The following is a 14,450-nucleotide window of genomic DNA, read 5'->3' as shown; positions in this document are numbered from 1 at the left end:
TAAGATTATGTGCCGGTCTTGTTCGGTTTGGTGTTACACGCTGTGTTATTTGGAGGGGACTGGGTGGGGGGGTGGGTGAGGGGGTGGAGATAACGGCACTTTGGCACCTCTTCTCAGCCCTGAAAATGACAGGAAGAGGAGGAATGCTTTATGCTCTGCTTTAGTGACTAATTAATTCCAGCGAGTTATATTTAATGGACTGATCCACATGGGATGAGTGCCTGAGTGGAAATCTCTGAATGCCACGGTTTCAAAAGACAAAAATAAAGCCAAACCTGGGACACGGTGACAGTGTGAGATGTTGATGCCTTTTTAAAAAACAACAAAAAAACAAACATCAAAATATATATTATAATCAGGCAGTTTGGCAGCCTTTTATCAAATGCATGATTTCACAAATACATTGCGGGCAAAGGGACTTTAGACAACTCTTTTGCATTTAAGACAATAATTATCTAATTTAACTTCTCAGTTAAACTTATGAAAACACTTTTGTGTTTTTTGGAGGAAGTGGCTGTGTAACTGTAACATATAGTTACATAGGGGGTGGTGGGGAGGAGGAGGAGTTATTCTTGTGATCATATCATAGTTACAACAGAGATTTTTAAATTTTTTTTAGTAACCAGCAATAATATCATAATTGACAGTTGTGCTCACAGTGCCCCCTAGAGGTTGAGGGTACAGACCACATAGCTCAGGGCTGCCCAACCCTGTTCCCGTAGATCTACCATCCTGTAGGTCTTCATTTCAACCCTAATTTGGCACCCCTGATTCTAATAAATCTGCTGATTGAATGAGGTGTGTTTTCTTAGGCTTGGAGTGCAAACCTACAGGTCGGCAGATCTCTGGGAACAGGGTTGGGCAGACTTGCCGTAGCTCATCGACTGGACCCGGCCTTGCTTTTATGGATCTGAAAACTTGCTGTGAATAGGCCATATGGATCATTTATTCACCGGGCCATTTATGTGCCCAATAACAAACCACTTTTCCCCTTCTTTATTCCTCTTTATTCTTCTTTCCTCCATATTTTTTTTCCTTTCTTCCTGTGGCGGGGCAGACTCCTCCTGGGCTGTTTCACAGCTGTGTGTTCTCTGATGTGCGCAGGACAGCATAATGACAGTCATTTCCTCTCCTCCTGCACTCTGCCATAATTACCCAGCTCGCCCTGACCAGAACAAACTAGCTGCTCTCATATTTGTGCTATTTAATGCTTTGTGCTTCCATATTAAAGAGCCACTGTACCAGAGGGGGGTGATGGATATTATATGGCATCGATGCAGGCGAAAGGGGGGTTAGATTACCTTCTCATTTTCAGCATGCACGTTGTCATAGGTGCTCGGATGTACGCAAAGCCTTAATAAACGCGCCGAACGCTACGTCGATTATCACTTTGTTTACCGCAGCTGTTAGCATGTTAAACAAAACGCACTCCGAGGTCATTATTCAGGGCCATTTGTAAAGCGTGTTTGCGGCTGACAGAGAGGGGTCCGCAGCAGACGCATTCCCCCCCCGTACCCCCCACCCCCCGTCGAGGTAGCTGGGGAGTTGCAGCCTAATAAAGAGTGTGTGTCCGGTCCAGGGCCTGCTGCCAATCCGCCTGGTTCCCCCGGTGATGTGCACTTCCTGTCCCCTGTAAAAGGCTAGTTGATGATCGGTCACACGCTCCTGACCCCTCGCAGCTGGAGAAGCCTGGGCTCAAAGCTCAGTTGGTATCACGTAAGCCCGCTAAGTACCTCCAGGTGTCCCTGAAACACTGTCCTCTGCCCCTCTCCGCAACAGCAACCCCTTTTATTTAATGACGTCTGTCATTTATGCCCCATTAGAAATTCGCCATTATTTTCCACTCTATCTTGATTGATTGGTTCATACGATCAAAGAAAAGACTTTGCTGTCCAAAAGAAATTGATTTGAATTAGTTATGGAAATCACATGATAATTCCACCCATTATGGGGTCCAAGTAGCCTTATCCTCCCAACAGTAATTAATAGCTCCTATTATTTTATACTGATCATCAGCATAGATTTTCTGTAATAGATCTGTATGTTTTTATGCAAGATTTGTTATACAGGATATTTTGGCGCGGTTATCTATGACGCAGATACATTCTTAAGCACATGTATGTCTTACAGAGTTCACGTTCTTATAGAAAAGAACAGTTTCATAGCTCATTGCTGGAAATCTTCAAAGCTGTATCTCTCTGGAAGAAGGCACACAATGCACTGTGTGTTCAGCTCAAGGCTGAATAAATTGATCACATGACTGCCTCAAAGTTGTTTTGAAAATGCCACATCTCATTTGGTGGGCGAGCGGTGGATTCTGAATTCAGTTACTTTAGCTTTTGACAGACAGGTTGAAAGGAGTGAGAGACAGGCGAGACTTGACTAATATGTAATATCGAGTCAGAACATGCTTTGGTGACAGAATAAGAATTAGTTTCACCCTCACGGTGGCATTCATTTGCCTCCCCCCCTCCCCCCACCCCACATTATTTATGAGTATATACACTATATGACCAAAAGTATCTGGACACCCCTTGGTCTGGGGCTGTTTTTTCATGGTTTGGACTAAGCCCCATTATTCCAGTGAAGGCAAGTCTTGATACTACAGCAAATTATCACATTCTAGACAATTCTGTGCTTCTCCAACAGTATGGGGAAAGCCCTTTCCTGTTTCAGCATGACACTGCCCCTGGATCACAGCGAGGACCATCCTAGAAATGTTTTTGATGGGAATGTGGAAGAACTTGACTGACCTACACAGAGCCCTGACCTTAACCCCACACCTTTGAGATCAATTGGAAAGCCAGCTGCAAGCCAGGCCTAATCGCCCAATCAGTGCCCAACCTCACTAATGCTCTTCTGGCTGAATGGAATACTCCAATACTCCAACATCTAGTATAAAGCCTTCCCAGAAGAGTAGAGGTCGTTACAGCAGCAAAGGGTGGACCAGCTCCATATTAATGCCCATAATTTTGGATGAGATGTTGGATGTCAGGTAATGTAAGTTTATGTTGAAATTAATCTCTTTTTTTTCATTTTAAATGTTTAATGGGTTTAACTGACAATCTTGTTAATGAAACATTGAAAAATAGTTATCTGCTGTCATCAAATGCCTTGTAGTAACACTGGAGTAAAACAGAAAAAAACAGATGTAATAAATAATATAACATAAACCCTATATATGATCACTGTTATTATGCTATAAACTGTAGCATAAGTATAGACTCTTGATTATCTATCAACGCGGGTAGTATAGCTTGTTGAATATTTAAAATGTTGCTGCACCTGCTCATTACATGGGGAGTTTATTTGTTAAACTAGCCTCTTGTCCTGTTGTACCACAAGTATTCAATTGTAAGTTTGGGTAAGTTTAAAAAAAAAAAAAATAAATAAATAAAAAATCCAGTCCCAAGATTGCCCTTTCCCCAGGCATGCAGTGGGAATTTGAGCGTTGGAGTCTGATCACCTCAGACGCTCCATTTGAGGGGTTAGTGCCCATCAGGATGGTATTTCAGCTCGTCTGAGGGGCAGGGGAATAAAATGAAATAAAACCAATCGCGGGCTCACTGCTGACTGACACGTACTGTAGCGCCCAGCTCAGCATATGACCCGCGGAAATATAATTTCCAGGATGAGAATTGTGTTTTTTTGATAAAGCAGCCAAAAAAATCCCTTCCCTAAAAAAAAATGCATGCCTCTTTCCTGACTCTCCAGCAGCAGAGTGGGTGTTTATAGGCAGGTTCCAGCTGATAATGTCCCCCTCCCTGAGCCAGCGTCAGCTGGCTGACCGGAGCATTAATGGATTTTGGGGAGGGGGGCGGGGGTGGGGGGGTTGCTGATAGCCGAAAGCTTTGTGTTGCCGGGGCAGACTCTCACCCCGCTGCCGAGTGCACTCAGACTCGCTCTAAATGCCATTTTCATCTGCATATTTATTCCCTGCAGTAACTGGCATCTCAAACACTGTGTGAGTGCTTCACACACACACACACACACACAGGCACCTACACCCACGACCACACACACGCACACAGCGCGCACACACACACCTACACACACACACACACACACACACAGGCACCTACACCCACACACACGCACACAGCGCACACCTACACACACACACACACACAGGCACCTACACCCACTACCACACACACACGCACAGCGCACACCTACACACACACACACACACACACACAGGCACCTACACCCACTACCACACACACGCACACAGCGCACACCCACACACACACACACACACGCACACACACCACACACACACACACAGGCACACACACACACACACACACACACACATGCCCACAGACAGGCACACACACACACACACCTACACACATTTTTTTTGAGCCTTTAGGGTTAACACCACATATGTATTTATATCCACATATTTATGTATGTGTGTGTTTTAATCCGATTGCTTCCTGTAAAGTGATACATATTACTTATGCATGAGGCAAGATTTAGGTCTTCAGGCATATGCCTCGATAGTGGTGCTTGTTTGATTTAGCTTTGCTGGTCTCTAGCTCTAATGGTGTTTGCTCACTATGCTGAATGTACTTGTTGTAGGGCGTGTTAGCTAAAACAATCTAAAAATAACTAAATAGTAAATTATGATTAAAATGATAAAACAAAAGAAATTTGTGTTCCAGGAAAAGATTGGAAGGAAGATTGTGTCTCTGCTATTTTATTATTATTTTTTTACAGTTTCTTCCCCCCCCCCTCACTTACGAGTGTTTTAGTTGTTCCATAGCATTTACTTATTTTTTTGCTCTGGCTTTCAAATTCTTTACACTCCAACTCAAGGTGAATCCCGTTCCCATTTACAATGCGAGTGACTTTTTGAGATGGTGCCTGCGGTTTTACGCGAATTGTGTTTTTTTATACTGGGCGTACGTGGCACTCAGAACAGATAATATCCTCTGCGGATGCTCTCTGAGGTTACGCATGCCATCACTGGCGTGGTAATTCTAGCCTGTCTTACGCTCAAAATCACGGACTTAGTTCTGCTCTAATAAGGTCTGTCGCAGGAGGGGCCTCCCAGGGCCCGGCTAATCGTCTGTCTTTCGAGTTCCCGTTACGGTTACCCTGCGTGCGAAAGGAGGGGTTCCGTCAGCGCGATCGTCGGCTCGCATCACGACAACGCAGTTATGATGCGCAAACAGAGTCCTGAGTGGCTTTTCAGAGGGAGAGCTGATGACTGAACCAGGCGTCTTGGCAGCCTAACGCGATGCTTGGTCTCCTCTCCGCATCCATCGGGCACTCTGATAAGAGCTGTGGCCATCTGCGGTTTATAGGCAAACACTGGGAAATGCTGAAGAGCTTTTTCTAAAAGTCTCTATGATTGAGACCTGCCAAATGGACCAAAGGCACAAACAGCTATGCTCCCCATTTGTCTACTTGAAATGAGGCCAGTTTCGCGTTTCAGATTTTTCTCCCTCTCTCTTTTCCCTTCTTTATTTCTTACTCTGTTTGCCGGTGTTTGTGAGTCTGTGTGTTGTTTCCGCATTTAGATTACACCGCCGGCTCCCTCGCATGCAAAATCATATTAACGGTTTGTTTTGTTTCCACGTTCGTTTCCTGTGTTGCTCTTGTTAATTAGCCTGGTTGGACTGCTGTCACCAGCTCTGATTTGGAACTGTTCTACTGGCATCTCACTAAATGGAACGGCGCGGTGTTTTCTCACTATCCGATATTACTGTCAAATCCAAGGTCTAATCCGCGCGAATATTATCTTGAAGCAAATTAATCTTCAAATCACACAAACGAGGCCAGTCATCCACTGGCCCCAAACGTGTGACTCTTAATGATCAGATTTTTTTTATATTTCTGCAGCCAGTAATAGATTTTCTGGCCATCTGGTCATTTACGTGCATTTTTTTGCCATTTGTTTTGACAGAACAACAGTGATAAACACATTAACATGCGTACGAGCAGCAGCATTTTTTTCCCCCCGGCTTCGTACACGAATAGACGCAGATAAGAAGAAGAAAAAAAATTGAAGCGTCGCCTATCAGGATTCCTGAATGAGTAATGAATGCTTCTGTCAACGGACAAATAGGGACGTGCGGTCGAGCCGAGCGAAGAGCGATGGCGCGTCGCCGTCGATGCAGATATCCTCTTCTCCATCCATCTCTCCGTTGCGGCGGTAAAGATGCCAGGCAGACAGCGCAAATGAACTTACTCCCCTCTGTAAATCCAGCAGGGTCTGATGCATCACCGCGCCAGTCCACAGCCGTCCCCTCCCTTGGGGTTTGCAGCTCAGCCGCGTGTGCGCGGAGCCGCTGCCTCTCCCAAACGGCGCTTCACGTGGCTGTTAGCGGCGGGAGGCGTCAGGCCTAGCGCTTCTGCGATTTGGAGGTCGTCAGAGGCGTCCGCGTCAGGGCACGGGAGGGCGTGACTCTATCCCCCTCGAAGTCTGTTTCTCCTTCCTCCGGTTTTGGCGCAAACATCGCTGGGAGAGCTTTTTTGCCCGAATCCTTGAAAAGACCTCGCCGTGTTTACAGATCCACCCCCCAATCCCGCGTCGCCGCCGCCGCCTGTTTATTCAACAGGCCGATAACAACAGATCTGCATCACGTTCTCGCGTTTCCACCCCTGCCGTTAGGCCTGCTGAAGAACCACCGCCGGAGGCTAATTAAAGCGCCTGTGCAGGCGCTGGAGTTAGCCTAACTGCCCATTAACTCTGAGGGCTCGGTAGCACACCCTGATTACGCGCTGGTCCGAATGACAGAGTGCGGCCTTCTTTGCCTGGAACTGGAACAGAGGGGATATATGGCACGGCTAACAAAAAAAGCATCTTGGTAAATGTGCAGAGAAACAAAAACAAACAGTTTTTAAGGGAAGGACTCGATGAAATGTCTGCATTTTTCATGTTTGATTGCACACACACACACACACACACACACACGTCCATGACCAGAGAGTCCAGTATTTGGCATGTAGGGCAGCATCCAAGAACTCGTGACAAGACGTTTTCTGGTTCATAACCAAGCTCTTGCACCCGTGAGGCAGTATAATGTATAATATTTTATACATTGTTATATTTATTGTATATTTATATACTTTACAATATTTTATGTGGAAAGTGCCTGTTGAGGAATTTCTAATGACATTATTAAGGGGTGTGGTCTTGTAAACGAATTGATGCTTAAGGAAGGAAGGGTTACTGGTTAAGATACTCATTGCTCTCTTTCTGTTTGTGTGTGTGTGTGTGCGGGTGGGTGTGTGTGTGTAAAATCTTTAATAAAAAGGATTGTATGACATGCCTCTTTCTCTCTTTGTGTGTGTGTGTGTGTGTGTGTGTGTGTATGGTGCATTTGAACGCTTACACATTACTGATCCATACAGAATATAACCTCAAATTAATTCAGCCCACAACTCATAGGAGGAATTGCGTTATAACATTAACATGCTTGCTGGAATGTATTATATGCGCATAGAAAAAAAAATTAAATGTAATCAGGGCTGCTATGAATAGAAATGATTTTACGTAGGTTCTTATACCCACTTGTACAGCTCAGCACTAGGCAAATTTTGGTTTATATCAGTTTATGTAATTTACTTTGCCTGTTTCACTTCCATGTAGAGGGCAAATATTAATGAAAATATTGTATAATTCCTCCATCATCACTGGCAGCGATGATTAGAAAGAACAGCATGGTCAGGCCTGAGCTAATTTTTGTTACAAGAATTATCGCCAGTTTTTTCAGGAGTAATTCCCAACCCCCAAGATGCACCCATGCATAAAATGTCGTATTATTGGCCTGTTCGCAATTAAGATAACACACAACTTCTTCTGTTAATTTAGTTCTTAATCATCTGCTGTATGGTTGTGTCTTTTCTCTGAATCTGTGAATTTTGACTGTCCCAATTGCAACTTTTTTTTTTTTACGAAATGGTACCGTGACAACATGTACTGAGGCTCTCACTTTCTCTCTCTCTCTCTCTCTCTCTTACTCTGCTTCGAGGGTCATCAGAACTCGTTTTTAGCTGACTCCTCAGGGCACGCTTGGCTGTCTTTCAATTTGGCTTCCTCTGATAACTTGGCCTCCTCCGATAGATAAATATTAAATTAGAATAAATGACTTGCCGTCTCAACTGCCGATTGTACGTGCTTGCTATTCAGGGCAGTCAACATCGGCTGGACCGGGCTGGGCACTGTTGCCTATGAAGGAGGCTAAAAAGAGGCTGCCAGTTATGGTGAATTCTTGAAGTGCCGTATGCATTATCAATATTAACCAACGCAGCTGTCTTTCTGGAATAATCAGGCATCACTCAGATAAGTGCAGCCTGCCCTGCCAGTCTCTTGATTGGGAGGTTCGGCATGACATAGTAAAGGTGCAATCACCTCGTTGCTACATTTGTTTGGTTCTGGGGAGTTATACATGTGTACCGACAAACCTACATATGCCCCAGTTCGTGTTTGTTTTTAGCACGGATTCCTGTATTTCAGGGTTGTAATCTCATAAGCCTGTTTCTCTGTGTAATGTCATTATGCTGTAACATGATTTAGATTTCGGGGGAAAAATGCAACTAGGTTAAATAATAAGCGCTTGATTTTGATTGCTGTTTTTGGTTTCTTTGCAATGACATGGTTTGAAAATGTCAAGCTAAATATACAGTATTGGCAAAAATTACAGAAAACACAGTGTTTAGGTATTCTCATTTTTTTATCTGTCCCCATTCTTCTGTTGTTGTTTCTAGGAGCCATTTTTGTCTGTAAAGATTTATTCAAAACAGTTATTTTCTTGACCACAAGTGGTAATGACAGTGTGACCATCAGTAATTTGAAATAAGGTATACAAGCCAAAAATGGTGCTCTTAGAAGGAATAAAAAAAAATAAAATAAAAAAAATACTGTTGCCTCAGGGGCTTGGATCAGAGATACACCCTGCTCAAAGTACCATAGATGTCTCCTCAGCATGTTTCTTACCATAGACATCTCATTATGCTTAGTGTTGAAAAGGCTGTTACATGTGCTGTGTTGAGTGATGCATCCTGGTTGCTTGCTTCTCTTGATTAATCTGGCCTGAGCTGGGGATCTAATCATCTGGCCTCGGCCTCCTGGCCTGCCTCTCAGCTATTCATTTGAAATCCTCGGTCAAATTAGCATGATCAGGGTAACGTGCTTTTCAGACTGTCGAGTAAATAAGGTTATGAATGGATTCATAATGAAGCTCTTGATGAGAGTGCCTGCTAAATGATGAAATGTAAAAAAAAATATGTAACTGAAAAAGGCTTTGGCAACAAAGAGTTGGTTGCAAGCCATTAAGGCCTGAACTAATGGTAGCTGTTAATGCATAACTCTCCCTAGAAGCAGTTCGCGCATAAACCTGCAACAGAAAGTTTTAATGTCATAATAGGTGTAAGAAGAATTTGATGCTTCAAGTAGTTAATGGGTTTGGGAATGTACAGTATTGTCAACGTAGCTTAGGTGGGGCCTGTCAAGCCATGAGATGTGTTTAGCATTAGGCGAGCCAAGATACAATTTAAAGTCATTCTGTGGCTGAAGATTGTCAGTTACTGACTCCACTGTATGAATTGTAGTGGGGTGTCTTGGGGGATGGGGAGGGGGTGGGAGCAGGGTAGAGTATAATCATGAGCAGCAGGAGAGAGGTGGATAGTGTTTATAACTGGGTGGCTCATCAGTATGAGCATGGCTATGATTTCATACTCAGTATACATTTATGTCCTCCATGCGGCCATCTTGGATTGCCTGCGGACCCTTGGAAAGACATGTACTGTACTACTAGACTACTCTGACCTGTTGATATCCAGATTTAGCTCAGTTGGCAATTCATATGTTTCTAGAAGGGGCAAGATGGTGTTGCAGTAGTGAGTAGTGCTGTAGTCTCGCAGCCAGGAGGAATAAAAACTGAACCCTGCCCGAATGGCCTTTCTGTGTGGAGTTTGCATGGCCTTTCTGTGTGGAGTTTTAATGGCCTTTCTGTGTGGAGTTTGAATGGCCTTTCTGTGTGGAGTTTGCATGTTTTCTCCATGTACTCTGGCTACTCTGGTTTCCTGCCACCGTTCAAAGACGTGCAGGTAAGGTTAAGTGGAGACTGAAAATTGTCCTTGAGGTATGAATGTGTGAGTTAATGGTGTGTGGGCCCTGCAATGGATCGGTGACCTGTTCAGGGTGTATCCCTGCATTTCCAGAACTAAGTGGTTTAGAAAATGGACGTTTTCATAAGTGCTTTTTTGGGTTTTCAAAAGCTTCAGAGATTGCAGCTCATGCCAGTGTTTCTTTATTACACTCAAAAGACAGAATCTGCAGACCTGCAGTTTTTGTAATTAAATATTTTCTCCAAGTTGGCGGAGGATGGTGCATTTGGACGGCCCTGTGGTCGCAACTGGGCATCCTAAATGGGAGGAAATGCAAAATGTGGTATTTCAATGAAATGAAATCACATTAGTTTTAAATCCAGGTCTGGATACATAAAATCAGAAGACATTTGATGAGTCGTTTAAGGACAGTGATCGGCAGTATTATGTCTTTTGTCATAAGCAAGCCTGAGCCATGTTCTGGAAAAGAGGGATAGCCTATTTCACGGCCAAGTGTAACCGAGGATCCATTACTCCCTCTTGACACAGAGGAATTGGTACAGAGCTGTCAAATTTTCATTTTTTTTTTTATTTTTTTAAATCTCCAAAGTATTTGAACCCCAGGCTGCTTTTAATAGTTTACCTAAAAGTCAGCCACCCTCCTGACAAGCCGGAGATATCAGCGAGCGCACCTCATTCAAATTCCCTCAGAGCTCCGCGGCCAGACGCTCCGTGGCTCGAGCGCTAAAGCTACGGTCGTATCGAGCCGGACAGTTTGAGTCATTTCAGTTTCCGTCGCATTTCCTTTTCATTCGCCGTGACTTGACTTGAAAATGCGAAAGGTCCTTCAGCCAGCCCGCTCTGAGGCTGACATCACTGCCGTCAGGGCTCTAACGCAAACGCGCGCTGGCACTCCGAAGAGCGATCTCTAATGGCCGCTCTCCCCGCGTCAGGCGCAGCGCTGAATTTGTACTCAGTGAGAAAGGACTCCTCTCTTAAAAGGTTAAGTGGAGCACGGGGAGAGCAGGAAACAAGTGCACCTGCGAACGCCATTTTAAAATGAATCACGATGCAAAGGTCACCGCCGCGGTATAAATCACCCAGTAAAGGAGGAACACCTCTGATATTCACAAGGACAATGGCCATCAAACCAAAGAGTGAAATTAACATACGCATCCACACCAGCCTGTGGACCCAAGGATTCACCCAGCCTCTCAGGTAGATTACAAAGCATTTAATGCTTCCTTCTTCAAAATCTCCCTGTATTTAAAATGTGCAGAGGTCCGATAGCTATTTTTACGTATGTCCCACCCCCCTTAAGAAATATTAATATCCCTCCCGCCCATGTTAAATGGCTTATGGTAAACAGCTCAAACAGAAGCCACGCAGTAGTACATGATGTACTGGCTGTGGATGATATGACATCATCGTTGTGTTTGCTGCTGGAGTCAGACCTCCTGAAACCGAACGTCAGCGACAGCTCTCTGCCCACACGGGAAAGGTGAGGCTGTGGTCTGGATAAGGGGTAAATCACAGAGCCGTTTTTATTTCTCGTTTTTTGACGGTAAAGTAGTTCTGCATCTGCTTAGCAGGCACGAGGGGGCCGCGCTGAAAGACAGGCTGCAGAGGACACGGTGCCCCCCTGGTCTGCCCAGCCCCCCCCCCCCCCCCCTCCCCACTTTGAGCACTGCGCTGCTTTCCTGAGAAATGACAGCATGATGTAGTGGGAGGCCTGCCTTCATCCCTCAGCTGGTGACGCGCAGTGTAACCAGGATGACACGTTACGAGCTGCAGTGAGGGTGCCCTGCGCGGTGGCGTCTCTGGAGTAATCTGCGTAGTTCGCTGCTGACCTCACCGTCCGTCCCCACCGTCAGTCAACGAACGCAGTCACATTGGTGAGAGTCACAGTGTTCCCACTAGGGCTCCTTCCAGCATTGCTCTAAGGACAAAAGTATGTGAATGCATACTGTGTGTGTGTGTGTGTGTGCGTGTGTGCGCGTGTGTGCGTGTGTATATAGTCAAGAGAAATGTATTTTCAACTGAACGACACTGCCCATGTTACAGCTGGAATCATCTGATTGATATGGGCTCTTTCTTTCAACAGCCTACAGAATATCTGTTATTGTGAAGACTTAATTTAAGCAATTAAATGGACACACATTCATATATAATGTCCACAGCCATGCAATACTCATCTTTGGGGTATGAGATGTGTAGTCAGGTTGAGTGTAAAATTGATAGATGGCTAACATTTTTATGGAGCAAAATGTTTTGTGGTGCCTCCCTGTTAAAAGGATTGTAATTATTTAAGTGCACTACTTTCACTGCAAAGTGTGTCCCTAAGCTGTTTTTTCAAAGGTCAGGCTGTCTGGCTTAGTAAACACAAAACTGTCTAAAGGAAGAGTCATTCTCTGACGCGTGTTTCATCATGCAACCCGACATTATTACTTTAGAACATGTTTTAATGTCATGTCTGATGACCGTGAGGTTTTTAGATGAATCAGGGAGGTACAGAGAGAGTACCAGTGGAGAAGCTGGGCAGCATGATGTTATTTTGATTGCTTTGAGATGTAATGTCACAAATAAGTGATCAGAATGTTCTTAACTGAACATTCTAATGCTGATTACTACTGCTAATTGAAAGCAACGGTTCTAGAGCATTGGCGGAATTTTGAAAAAAAAAGGTATAATATAATATACACCTGTATTTTGTATTATACACTTGCAAAAACAGATACATTGCCTTTGGTGCTCGGGGTACTTGGTACTGTTTGAGTATAATTTGGAAACTTTTTTGAGTGCGTTGCATTATTTTATTTTAATAGGAAGGTGCTCACTGCAGAAGTTAAGACTAAACTTTACAAACCAGTGTAGCTGACACAGTAGTTTTATAATCAGTTTGTTTTCTTTTACTGTAGTATTATGATTTTGCAATGTGCTTTCTGACGTGCCTTGTGACTGCTCATTAAAAGCCCTACACTAAGGATTTATTTATTGATCGAGTGATTGATCGATTGATTGATTGATTCAGTGGTAGATGCTCTGGAACAACATTTAGCCAACTGTATTCTTGGCTTTAAGCTATAAATGTGTATTTAAATAATTATTGAGTAATTATTGAGGCTCCACAATTCATTTTTAATATGTTGATATTACCAAATCATTTCTCATTAGCTTGCAGCAACTCCCATTTCATGAGCCTGGTTTGGAAAGCCAAACACAGCGTGCTGCCATTGACAAATACGTTTTAGCCTTTGGATCTTTGAGATGGTTTAAGAAAAATGCTCAGCTGTCAGAAAAAGGAAGGCTGTTTCTCACCTCAAATCTGACCTCTGCCAAAGATCTCAGGGCATATTACAGTTGCTCTCCTTCAGATTCTATGTTTTTCAGCTTTTATTTTTTTTTTTGCACATTGTTTTCTTTCAGCTATGGAGAAAATATATCTGCATGAGTGCATATAAATCCTGTTTTTTAATGGCCTAATATTAATATGGAGGTGAAGAAGCCTGTTTTGTTCAATTTGAGTGATATCCTCTTGACGATACAAATTCCCCGACAACGCGGGGGGGTTATATACAAATTGTTCATAGTCATAATAGACTTGACACAAAGAAGTCTATTGTATGAAAGCTGGCCACAAAAACAATGGAAGTTAGGTCAGCAGACAAAGACCAGCTTTTTTTAACGACCTCTGTAAAATAACATCAAAGATAATTGTTTTCATGTTGCGTATGTTTAGCTGAAAAGTAGAAACTATTCTGATCTAGCACAGTTCACTGGGTGAAAGTATGGCAGTGGCAAGACCTCCCACCTATTTGTTATTTAGGCTGAAACATGAAGATCATTTCCCCTGGGGTGTCCGTTATTACACAATGTGATCTCATCTCATTTATATTATGGCCTCTTCCTGTGTCAAATGCATCATGGGAAGGTTTTTTTTTTTTTTTTTTTTTTAAACCAATTGTCCAGAATATATAATTTGGGCGCTGTTTGTAAAAAGTCCTGGTCTCATCAATCAGCTCATCATAATCAATAATTTAATATTTTTGATGGATTAATCATGGCAGATTACTGTAGAGAGGAACTATGGTTATGTTTAAGTAGGTGCATAGGGAAGGGGAGAAAGACAGTTGATGCAACAATATAAATGATAAGAAAAGGAGTAAAAGATAAACATAAATAGTACATGAATAATAAATAAATCAACACAAAATAAGGACAAATTAATGGAACACACAGGCACTGAGTGCTTATCAGTTTCATGTCAGTAAGAGAGTATAAGTATGCTTCACAGCGGTAACATTATGCATACAATCATTAATTTAATGATGCTCACTGCAAAATGTGATACTCATTGGCAGACATGTCAAACATGCTGCTGCTCT

The 14,450-nt window shown here is 43.4% G+C and overlaps 1 protein-coding gene across 5 annotated transcripts in view; it reads left to right on the top strand.

Moving 5' to 3' along the window:
- Window positions 1-14,450, top strand: part of kazna (kazrin, periplakin interacting protein a) — a 269,814-nt gene that overhangs the window by 69,992 nt on the left and 185,372 nt on the right. The window lies entirely within an intron of this gene.

Source organism: Anguilla anguilla, chromosome 11 (genome assembly GCF_013347855.1).
Source record: "Anguilla anguilla isolate fAngAng1 chromosome 11, fAngAng1.pri, whole genome shotgun sequence".
NCBI classification, from domain to species: domain Eukaryota; kingdom Metazoa; phylum Chordata; class Actinopteri; order Anguilliformes; family Anguillidae; genus Anguilla; species Anguilla anguilla.
Note: the sequence above shows the minus strand (reverse complement) of the source record. Positions and strands in the feature narration are given on the sequence as shown.